A 13531-nucleotide genomic window follows, 5' to 3' on the forward strand; every position below is an offset into this window, starting at 1 on the left:
TTACTTTTTGACTTTGTCATTGGGGAAAAATGTACCGTATTTTTCGGAGTATAAGTCGCTCCGGAGTATAAGTCGCACCGCCCGAAAATGCATAATAAAGAAGGGAAAAAAACATATATAAGTCGCACTGGAGTATAAGTCGCATTTTTTGGGGGGAAATTTATTTGATAAAAGCCAACACCAAGAATAAACATTTGAAAGGCAATTTAAAATAAATAGAGAATAGTGAACAACAGGCTGAATAAGTGTACGTTATATGAGGCATAAATAACCAACTGAGAACGTGCCTGGTATGTTAACGTAACATATTATGGTAAGAGTCATTCAAATAACTATAACATATAGAACATGCTATACGTTTACCAAACAATCTGTCACTCCTAATCGCTAAATCCCATGAAATCTTATACGTCTAGTCTCTTACGTGAAAGAGCTAAATATTAATTGATATTTTACGGTAATATGTTAATATCACACATAAGTCGCTCCTGAGTATAAGTCGCACCCCGGCCAAACTATGAAAAAAAACTGCGACTTATAGTTCGAAAAATACGGTATACAGTTTGTAATATTTTCTCCATAATTTGTGTATATTACCTGAAAAGCATATTAGCACAGTTTAAACATTTTAAACAAAGATATAGCATCTCAGAATCAAGTGGGCCCATGCACCTACTCAGTGGCCCAGTGGTTAGAGTGTCTGCCCTGAGATCGGTAGGTTGTGAGTTCAAACCCCGGCCGAGTCATACCAAAGACTATAAAAATGGGACCCATTATCTCCCTGCTTGGCACTCAGCATCAAGGGTTGGAATTGGGGGTTGAATCACCAGAAATGATTCCCGGGCGCGGCCACTGCTCCCCTCACCTCCCAGGGGGTGATCAAGGGTGATGGATCAAATGCAGAGAATAATTTCGCCACACCTAGTGTGTGTGTGACAATCATTGGTACTTTAACTTTAACTTAACTTATAAGGATGGCCGAGTGAGAGTACCGGTACATCCTTAATAGCTTAAAGGAGGAACATGTTGAATTTATAGTGCTTTTCAGAAACATAATTCAATAACATTGCATAAGCGCACACTTTGTCACCGATTTCTAGGCGCAGTCAGGGCGTTGAGGGGATCCGGTTTGGATCTTCAGCTTTCACTGGATCGGTTCGCAGTCGAGTGTGTAGCGACTGCTATGAGAATCGGCACCTTCAAGTCCGTATCCATTGTTCTCGCGCATTAAAGGGTGGCGTGCCATCTCCGGGTTGGGGAAGAGATCTTGCCAAGTGGAAGAGTTCAAGTACGTACCTCGGAGTCTTGTTCACGAGTGAGGGAAGAGTCGGTGCGTCGTCTTCAGTAATGCAGACTCCGTATCGATTCGTTGTGGTGAAGAAGGAGCTGAGCCGGAAGGCAAAGCTCTCAATTTACCAGTCAATCTCCGTTCCTATTCTCACCTATGGTCATGAGCTTTGGGTTATGTCCGAAAGGACAAGATCACGGGTACAAACGCCCGAAATGAGTTTCCTCCGTCGGGTGGCGCGACTCTCCCTTAGAGATTGGGGGAGAAGCTCAAGGCTCCTCCACATCGAGAGGAGCCAGATGAGGTGGTTCAGTCCATCTGGTCAGGATGCCACCCGGAAGCTTCCCTGGGGAGGTGTTTAGGGCACGTCCGACTTGTAGGAGGCCACGGGGAAGACCCAGGACGCGTTGGGAAGACTATGATTCGCGGCTGAATATATACTTTAATAATGAATGGATGGATGGAAGTGCACACTACATAAACATTTGGCAGAAATTCAATTTAATATGAAATTTAATAAAAATTATTTTAAAATTTTAGCAAAATACAATTTAGTTTAGTTTAACATTCCAACTTCAGCTACAAACTAAAATATTGTACATTTAAAACTGTTCGTATTGCGCATATAGTGAACACCCAGACCTTTTCCAAGGTGTTGAATCGGTTGTTTGCAACTTCCTCACAGTTACATTTTCCAAAGCAAAAACACAAGACCACCTTTGCGTTACCATTAGTGGTTTAACACAACACATTTGTGTTAAAACGGTGTACATTTTTCACAATTACTAAGTTTGTGTGGTAATTTCGCCCTGTCTCGTCAACATGTACCGTACGCGCACGGAGGGCGTGCTCACATACATAAGCAGTCCAAGAGAAGAAAATAAAAAATTGCAGTCATATTGTCAGCTAACACTGACTATTCAAATCGCTATTATTCGTAAGTTACGTCGTTACGTCCTAGAAGCTGCAAGAAGGCACGGTATACTGTTTAAAATACTCTAGGCACCCTTTCGTCTAGAAATCTGTGTAAATGTTGCAAACAGCCCCTTTAAGTGTAATTTCTGATTCTATGGTTATCATCACACACTAAAAAAACTCTCTTCATACAGAATTTTTTTCTGAAATTAGTCATATTTTTGAAACTATCAAAAATACACCATATCGCCAAAAGTATTTGGCCACCTGCCTTGACTCACATATGAACTTGAAGTGAATTATATTTATATAGCACTTTTTCTCAAGTGACTCAAAGCGCTTTACATAGTGAAACCCAATATCTAAGTTACATTTAAACCAGTGTGGGTGGCACTGGGAGCAGGTGGGTAAAGTGTCTTGCCCAAGGACACAACGGCAGTGACTAGGATGGCAGAAGCGGGGATCGAACCTGCAACCCTCAAGTTGCTGGCACGGCCGCTATACCAACCGAGCTATACCGCCCCAAGTGCTTTCCCATTCCTAACTCATAGGGTTCAATATGATGTCGGTCCACCTTTTGCAGCTATTACAACTTCAACTCTTCTGGGAAGGCGGTCCACAAGGTTGTGGAGCGTGTTAATAGGAATTTTCGACCATTCTTCCAAAAGCGCATTGGTGAGGTCACACACTGATGTTGGTCGAGAAGGCCTGGCTCTCAGTCTCCGTTCTAATTCATCCCAAAGGTGTTCTATCGGGTTCAGGTCAGGACTCTGTGCAAGCCAGTCAAGTTCATCCACACCAGACTCTGTCATCCATGTCTTTATGGACTTTCCTTTGTGCATTGGTGCACAGTCATGTTGGAAGAGGAAGGTGCCCACTCCAAACTGTTCCCACAAGGTTGGGAGCATGGAATTGTCCAAAATGTTTTGGTATCCTGGAGCATTAAAAGTTCATTTCACTGGAACGAAGGGGCCAAGCCCAACTCCTGAAAAACAACCCCACACCATAATTCCTCCCCCACCAAATTTCACACTCGGCACAATGCAATCCGAAATGTACAGTTCTCCTGGCAACCTCCAAACCCAGACTCGTCCATCGGATTGCCAGATGGAAAAGCGCGATTCATCACTCCAGAGAAGGCGTCTCCACTGCTCTAGACTCCAGTGGTGACGTGCTTTACACCACTGCATCCCACGCTTTGCATTGGACTTGGTGATGTATGGCTTAGATGCAGCTGCTCGGCCACGGAAACCCATTCCATGAAGCTCTCTGCGTACTGTACGTGGGCTAATTGGAAGGTCACATGAAGTTTGGAGCTCTGTAGCAACTGACTGTGCAGAAAGTCGGCGGCCTCTTTGCACTATGCGCTTCAGCATCCGCTGACCCCTCTCTGTCAGTTTACATGGCCAACCACTTTGTGGCTGAGTTGCTGTTGTTCCCAAACTCTTCCATTTTCTTATAATAAAGCCGACCTTGGAATATTTAGGAGCGAGGAAATTTCCCGACTGGATTTGTTGCACAGGTGGCATCCTATGACAGTTCCACGCTGGAAATCACTGAGCTCCTGAGCAGGGGCGCCGAAAAGGGGGGGTAAAGGAGACGGATTCTAGGGGCCCATGATGGAGGGGGGCTCAGAGAGGCCCCTAATGACGATGAAATTATAATACAGAAAAAATAATGACACTGTGTTGGGGGCCCTGTAAAGATTCTTTTCGTGGGGCCCAAAATCCCTAGCGGCGCCCCTGCTCCTGAGAGCGGCCCATTCTTTCACAAATGTTTGTAGAAACAGTCTCCATGCCTAAGTGCTTGATTTTATACACCTGTCCCCGGGCCAAGTGATTAGAACACCTGATTCTCATCATTTGGATGGGTGGCCAAATACTTTTGGCATTATAGTGTATTTACAATTCACACTGAATAAATACATTTACATAAACAGCACATAGAAAAACTGTGACTAAAATAAAAATGGAATGATAGAATGATTATAATAATATAAGAGTAGGGAAATATAATTAATATTGTTTTTTATAGTATAATTAACACTATACACATAAATGCAGAACAATAATATTACACAGTTTCCCTACCAGAAGAAAATAGGAAATGAAAGTTATTTAAATTATAATTTAAATTAAAAAAAAATCAGAATTAATTTATTTCTAAATATAAAATAAATTAAACATTCCCATTTTTAAAATCATTATTAATTTGAATTCATTCATAAAAATAGTATATTTGGGCTAATACGACAGCACTGGAACTAAAGACAAGCATGAAAATGAGTCTGTCTTTAAAGGGTGAGTAGTTTGAATTTATTTTATTTTTATTTTACAGTTAAGCTATGTTTATATTTTATGGAAGTATTTGACCATGTTACTGCCAACATTGTTAATATAGGTTTTTATAACGGTAACTGTGTTAAAACTTGGATGTTCCACTGCAAATGAACTAAACATCCTTTCACAAATGTTTGTAGAAACAGTCTCCATATAAGTGCTTGATTTTATACACCTGTGGCCAGGTGATTAGGACACCTGATTCTGATCATTTTGGATGGGTGGCCAAATACTTTTGGCAATATAGTTTATTTAGTGTACAGTTATTTTTCTATATTGAAATGAATGAATTAAGTCACCTGCCAGGCTAATTGTTAAAATTTAACTAAACTAAAATCAATTCAAATATTAAAAATGTGTTTACTGATTATTTTCATATTTGTATAGTTATTCCAGGTAGTACATTGTGCACTTTTTGATAAAAGCATGAAACTTCTCGCATAGTTAGTATATACTATAATGATTATTTTCAGATGTGGAGGAAAGTCAGATTTGACCTCTGAGGACCATGGAGAAGTCAAATTCAAGCTGGCCGCCAGTCCACCATGCAGGTCTAATGTTCAAACGTGCTTACATTTGGAACCTTATTAGTGAAAAAAAACATGTAATGTGACATTTTCTACTAAATTGGGGATGCCCATTCATTTGGTGATACTTTTGAGACCACCAGAATTTAAGAAAATGCACTTAGGTCAAAGTCAAGGTAAACATTTACAAAAAAATAAGCAGTTAACATTTGGAAATGGACACCTAATAGTGTCACTGTGGCAAATTGTGTTATTTAGCGTGTGTGTGTGTGGGGGGGGGAGCTGGCTGCTTAGTTGCCAGGATTTTTGTGTTAAATTTACATTGGTTTTTATAACATTATATTGTGAATGGAACAGTACATGTTCTTTTTTTATTCTGGCAACTTAGCTGCCAGGTTTTGTACCGTAAAAACAAATGTACCGTCTTTCCATTTACAGTAATACACCGTTAAAAACAACCACCGTAGATTTTAAAGTCAAAAACTGGCAGCTCAGTCAAAATAATTTTTATCGAGATATTCTTGTTTTTTCTTCTTTATTGACGACAGCTTTGAAAATGTCTATGTCTGTGTGTGTGGTCTGCATACTTGCCAACCCTCCCGGATTTTCCGGGAGACTCCCGAAATTCAGCGCCTCTCCCGAAAACCTCCCGGGACAAATTCTCTCCCGAAATTCAGGCGGAGCTGGAGGCCACGCTCCCTCCAGCTCCATGCGGACCTGAGTGACGTGTCGACAGCGGCCAGCCTGTTCTCACGTCCGCTTTCCCATAATATAAACAGCGTGCCTGCCCAATCACGTTATAACTGTAAAATGACAGAGGGCGAGTTCTTGGTTTCTTATGTGGATTTATTGTTAGACAGTTTCATTAACGTCCTCCCAGCGCGGTAACAACACAGAACAACAGCAGTCACGTTTTCGTCTACCGTAAAGCAGTTCGTCTGCCGGAAACAGCAATGTTGTGGCACTCTTAAACAGGACAATACTGCTATCTACTGTACATGCATATGTGACAATAACATCTACGGCTTTTAGAGAGTGCAGTGCACAACTGCTATACTATATATATATATATATATAATAAAATAAAATAAATATATATATAGCTAGAATTCACTGAAAGTCAAGTATTTCATATATATATATATATATATATATATATATATGAAATAACTGACTTGGTGAATTCTAGCTGTAACTATACTCCTCCCCTCTTAACCACGCCCCCGCCCCCAACCCCCATATGTTACAAACATAGGCTATATATTTTTTTTTTCGTTTGTCATGCATAGTTTGCAACTCAGGTTATGTTTGTTGTTGTAATAATGCATATAGCCAATACAACCTTACATTCATATGCATATTAAGCATATTTAGAAATCGTATTGCTTATTCCTCTAATATAGAATAGAATATAAATTCTATTCTATTCTATATTGCATTGCATATTAAGCATATTTAGAAATCGGATTGCTTATTCCTCTAATATAGAATAGAATAGAATAGAATATCAATTATATTCTATTCTATATAGAGATATTCTCGTTTGTTCTTCTTTAATGAATGTCATTGCATGACAACAGCTTTGAAAATGTCTATGCCTGTGTGTGAGTCTGTCTATATCTGTGTGTGTGGTCTGAAAATACAGAAAGTAAATAAAATACATTACAAAAATAGGCTATATATTTATATTTTCGTTTGTCATGCATAGTTTGAATAGAATAAAATAGAATATAATATAAAATATATTCTATTTTATACTAGAGGAATAAGCAATACAATTTCTAAATATGATTAATATGCATATGAATGTAAGGTTGTATTGGCTATAAGCATTATTACAACAACAAAGAATAGAATAGAATATTCATTCTATTCTATTCTATATTAGAGGATTAGGCAATACGATTTATAAATATGCTTAAAGGCCTACTGAAATGCGATTTTCTTATTTAAACGGAGATAGCAGGTCCATTCTATGTGTCATACTGGATCATTTCGCGATATTGCCATATTTTTGCTGAAAGGATTTAGTAGAGAACATCGACGATAAAGTTCGAAACTTTTGGTCGCTGATAAAAAAGCCTTGCCTGTACCGGAAGTAGCAGACGAGTAGCGTGACGTCACAGGTTGTGGAGCTCCTCACATCTGCACATTGTTTATAATCATGGCCACCAGCAGCGAGAGCGATTCGGACCGAGAAAGCGAAAGTGAGAGTGAAGGACTAGAGGGCAGTGGGAGCGATTCAGATACGGAAGATGCTGTGAGAGGCGGGTGGGACCTGATATTCAGCTGGGAATGACTAAAACAGTAAATAAACACAAGACATATACTCTATTATCCACAACACAACCAGGCTTATATTTAATATGCCACAAATGAATCCCGCATAACAAACACCTCCCCCCTCCTGTCCATATAACCCGCCAATACAACTCAAACACCTGCACAACACACTCAATCTCACAGCCCAAAGTACCGTTCATCTCCCCAAAGTTCGTACAGCACATATATTTCCCCAAAGTCCCCAAAGTTACGTATGTGACATGCACATAGCGGCACGCACGTACGGGCAAGCGATCAAATGTTTGGAAGCCGCAGCTGCATGCGTACTCACGGTACCGTGTCTGCGTATCCAACTCAAAGTCCTCCTGGTAAGAGTCTCTGTTGTCCCAGTTCTCCACAGGCCAATGGTAAAGCTTGACTGTCATCTTTCGAGAATGTAAACAATGAAACACCGGCTGTGTTTGTGTTGCTGCAGTTGGCCGCAATACACCGCTTCCCACCTACAGCTTTCTTCTTTGCTGTCTCCATTGTTCATTGAACAAATTGCAAAAGATTCACCAACACAGATGTCCAGAATACTGTGGAATTTTGCGATGAAAACAGACGACTTAATAGCTGGCCACCATGCTGTCCCAAAATGTCCTCTACAATCCGTGACGTCACGCGCTGACGTCATCATACCGAGACGTTTTCAGCAGGATATTTCGCGCAAAATTTAAAATTGCACTTTAGTAAGTTAACCCGGCCGTATTGGCATGTGTTGCAGTGTTAAGATTTCATCATTGATATATAAACTATCAGACTGGGTGGTCGGTAGTAGTGGGTTTCGGTAAGCCTTTAATATGCATATGAATGTAAGGTTGTATTGGCTATAAGCATTATTACAACAACAAACATAACCTGAGTTGCAAACAATGCATGACAAACGGAAAAAAATATATATACATAGCCTATGTTTGTCAAATATTTTATTTACTTTCTTTATTTTCAGACCACACACACAGATATAGACAGACTCACACACAGACATAGACATTTTCAAAGCTGTTGTCATGCAATTACCTTCATTAAAGAAGAAAAACGAGAATATCTCTATATAGAATAGAATAGAATTTATATTCTATTTTATTCTATATTCGAGGAATAAGCAATACAATTTCTAAATATGCTTAATATGCATATGAATGTAAGGTTGTATTGGCTATAAGCATTATTACAACAACCAACATAACCTGAGTTGCAAACTATGCATGACAAACGAAAATATCCCATAATTATCCATACAAGCATTAAAATCAAACTGCAATGCTAGCCACTGACAAAGCATAGCGACCGTTACCTAGCAACCACTATTTAGCCGCTTTACTTAAATTTAACTTAAACTCAGACAAAATCTCTTCACACAGAAATCTAGAACTCTAGAGAACGTTCCTCCAACCCAGGCAGCACTCAAGCGGCACATCAAGCGGACTTGCTACCAGGCCATCTGCTGGAACCTGGCATTGGTTCTCGATCCAGAGATGCCTGAGCCATCTGACTGGGGCTGGACAAAGGAAAAAACTGGGTGGCAGCCGCTTTGGACCACTCTCCCTGAAGCATTCAAATCGTGCCATGAACTGATCCACTGTCGCTGTGGGTCACAAATTAACCTTAAGAAAGTCAGTGACTTCACTATTAAAGTGGGTGACATTGTTATCACCAGGAAAGATGAGGTCACCTACCTAGGTTCCATACTAGAGGCTAACCTTTCCTGTGCTAAAATGGCAACCAAGGTAATCAAAAAGGTCAACCTACAGAATTTCCTTTCTGGTCAACAAAAGCACCATGAAGATTCTAGTGGGAACTCTCATTCAACCCTTTTTTCCGATTACGCATGCACCTCCTGGTACCCTAGCACCTCTAAAACCCTCAAATCAAGACTCCAAACATCCCAGAACAAGCTAGTCAGGTTACTTCTAGACCTCCAACCCAGATCCCACCTCACTCCTACCCACTTCTCCAAAGTGGGCTGGCTCAGGGTGGAGGACCGAGTAAAACATCTTGCACTGAGCCTAGTCCATAAAATTCGCTACGCCTCCCTGATACCGAAGTACATGTCAAACTACTTCCTGACTGCCATAACCACAACACCAGGGGGAGCTCCACAAACCACGTCAAACCCAGATTCCGATCTAACAAAGATCATCTGCAATGCCTCAGACTGGAAGTCTCTCCAGAGAGTGGTGAGGACGGCGGAAAAGATCATCAGGACTCCTCTTCCTCCTATCCAGGAGATCGCAAAAAGCCGCTGCCTGACCAGGGCTCAGAAAATCTGCAAAGACTCCTCCCACCCCCACCAAGGACTGTTTTCGCTGCTGGACTCTAGGAAGAGGTTCCGCAGCCTCCGAAGCAGAACCTCCAGGTTCTGTAACAGCTTCTTCCCTCAGGCCGTAAGACTCTTGAACGCATCATAATTAAATTATCCCCTCAACTCCCCCCAAAATGGATTAACTCGCTGGAATAAAAAAGACAATATAACATACATCCATAAATGTGGACGCATGTGAAAAAGTGCAATATATTTATCTATACACTAATCTATTTATTTATTTATATATATTTATATATATTTATTTATTTTATATATATATTTATATAATATTTATATATATTTATTTATTTATACATGCACCTTATTGCTTTTTTATCCTGCACTACCATGAGCTTATGTAACAAAATTTCGTTCTTATCTGTGCTGTAAAGTTCAAATTTGAATGACAATAAAAAGGAAGTCTAAGTCTAAGTCTATCTTAACTCATTCTCCTTCTATGCCACATCAATATGGAATGCACTCCAAACAGGTGTAAAAAAAAAGTGCATCTCTATCCTCCTTCAAAACCGCACTAGAAGAACACCTCCAGGCAACTACAACCCTAGCCTAACCCCCTGCCCCCACCATATCCCACCTCCCCGGATTGTAAATAACCAAATGTATATACTTGTTCTTATGCTTTCTGAGCTCACTATGTTCACTGCTCGCTGTACATATCCTATGAAGTGAGACCTACACTGTTACAATGTCTATTTCTCAGATGATAAACTTGTATGATTCATTCATTCATTCATTCATTTTTATTTATCTCCTTCATTGATGTGCATCTTTGATCGATAGACAATTATACCACAATTATTCAATTATACATATACACACCAATACCTGAGAAGGAGCAGGATGAAGAAAATTCGTATATTTTCCTGCCCCCTTCAACATAATACGGAGTCTTACTTAATGATATCATATAAGCCAACAATTACATCCAAATATAACGAAAACAAACAAAAAAACATACAAAAAAACACAACAAGTGCAAAACTTCATGAAGTACAAACCGAACAAAAAAATAGTAATATACACCTCACGGGATGATACAAAACAAATACAAAACCAGGCAAAAAATAAGTAAAAATAAAGCAAAATGTAAACACTTATGGCTGTCCATATGATCTTATTGTTCTGTCTTTATATATTTTTTTCAATTGGAATATATTTTTACAATATTTTATCTCATTGTAAAGCAGGGGCGTCACTAGCTTTTAAGGACAGGGGGGGCTTTGCCCCCAGGAGATGCACAGGATGCGAGCGAATGTTACGCACGAGCACAAAACTTCACAAACGGCCAACAAAGACCTAGACATTATTCATTGTTATTATTATCATTTTTAAAAAATGCACGGGACGAAATGAAATGCTCACCGGGACGATGGCTTTTAACCATATATTTTCTTTTTCTTTTTATGTATTTATTAATTTTACATTTTATATTAAATGTCTTGGTTTTTCCTCCCTCTGAAAATCCTTTTAAATGTTTAACAAGCCATCCTGTATTAATAAAACAGCTATTAATGTAACAATACAATAAAACAAATATATTTAATGATGTTTTTTTCATCATTTTAACGTATAGGCTTATGTATATTACTTTATATAGATTCTACAAGAAACACAAAACTTAAAAAATAAATGATTTACAATTGCACACACAAGGTTTTGTGCAGCTTCCACTCATTGTAAAGGAAGATAATGTGCTTCGTACACCTGCAGGACCGCAAGCAAGGTCGCAGAGAAAATGCGGGCTGGAATTTGAGTGATGTGGGCATTTTCTATATGAACAAGTGGAATGGATTGGATACCGACGCACGAAAGGGGCTCTCTACCTTACGCTACGAAGTGAGGGGAAACTGAGTGAATAATAACAGGTTATATGATTATTTATTTAAACTCATATTTGGGCCACTTTATAATGAACATGTCGGCATTTATTTTGAAAAAAAACAACAAAAAAACACCAAATTATTTAGGGGGGATTAAGAATATTTTAGGGGGGCTTGAGCCCCTCTAAAATAGGCCTAACAACGCCAATGTTGTAAAGAGAATTCCATAGTTTAACCCCCACCACTGATATACACATTTGTTTTAAAGTTGTCCTTGAATACTGATGTTTGAAATGATGACTGCAATATGCTGATAGCAACCTAACCTAACCTAACCTAACCTAACCTAACCTAACCTAACCTAACCTAGTCTAACCTAACCTAACCTAACCTGGGAGACAAGAAGGGGATAAGACAGAGAGACAACAACAACAACAGCAAACACAACAATAACAACAATAGAACAACATCAGCAAATAGGATATGTACAAATATGATGGTAAAAGTGATAGCAAAGAAGCAGTTAGCGAAATAAATAATAATACAGAAATGACAATGAGCATTATTACACTACAAATGTAGCATTACAAATACCAATAGAAATAGCAATATTGATAATGAACAATACCAATAATTTACCTCTATTATCAACAATACAGTTGTTCAAATGCAACAATACATAAACGTAATGATAACTGCAGATACAAAAGAAAGCAGAAAAATGGAAGAAAGAGAAGCAACCTACATTGGGGACGGTATAGCTCGGTTGGTAGAGCGGCCGTGCCAGCAACTTGAGGGTTGCAGGTTCGATCCCCGCTTCCGCCATCCTAGTCACTGCCGTTGTGTCCTTGGGCAAGACACTTTACCCACCTGCTCCCAGTGCCACCCACACTGGTTTAAATATAACTTAGATATTGGGTTTCACTATGTAAAGCGCTTTGAGTCACTTGAGAAGAAGCGCTATATAAATGTAATTCACTTCACTTCACTATATTAACCTTGTAGATTGTTATAGTAACAATAGGTTAAGCTTTGTCAGTGTGCCATGTGTTATCCAGTTTACCCTGGGGCAGGGGTCGGCAACCTTTACCACTCAAAGAGCCATTTTGACCCGTTTCACAAATTAAAGAAAACAATGGGAGCCACAAAACTCTTTTGAAATTTAAAATGGAATAAACACTGCATACAAACATTATTTTTGCTTTGTGCTATGTATAAACCAGGGGTCTCACACACACCCGCACCTTAATATGAAAATGTAATGTTAGTGCGGCCCGCAAGTTTTATATGAATGGCGCTTGACAGCGTCATACTTGCCAACCCTCCCGATTTTGCCCGGGAGACTCCCGAATTTCGTGGCAACTATTCTCTTGAATGCCTGCTGATTTTCACCCAAACAACAATAATAAGGGCGTGCCGTAATGGCACTGCCTTTAGTGCCCTCTACAACTTGTACCAACAGCGTGCCAGCCCGGTTACATGTCATACGAGGCTTCTGCAAACACACATGAGTGACTGCAATGCATACTTGGTCAACAGCCATACAGGTCACACTGAGGGTGGCCGTATAAACAACTTTAACACTGTTACAAATATGCGCCACACTGTGAACCCACACCAAACAAGAATGACAAACACATTTCGTGTGTCGGTTGAGGTGGGCGGGGTTGGGGGAGGGGGAGGGGGGTGAGATTTGGTGGTAGCGGGGGTGTATAATGTAGCCCGGAAGAGTTAGTGCTGCAAGGGGTTCTGGGTATTTGTTCTGTTGTGTTTATGTTGTGTTACGGTGCGGATGTTCTCCCGAAATGTGTTTGTCATTCTTGTTTGGTGTGGGTTCACAGTGTGGCGCATATTTGTAACAGTGTTAAAGTTGTTTATACGGCCACCCTCAGTGTGACCTGTATGGCTGTTGACCAAGTATGCATGGCATTCACTTGTGTGTGTGAAAAGCCGTAGATATTATGTGAATGGGCCGGCACGCAGATAGT

Source organism: Nerophis lumbriciformis, linkage group LG22 (assembly GCF_033978685.3).
Source record: "Nerophis lumbriciformis linkage group LG22, RoL_Nlum_v2.1, whole genome shotgun sequence".
NCBI lineage: Eukaryota > Metazoa > Chordata > Actinopteri > Syngnathiformes > Syngnathidae > Nerophis > Nerophis lumbriciformis.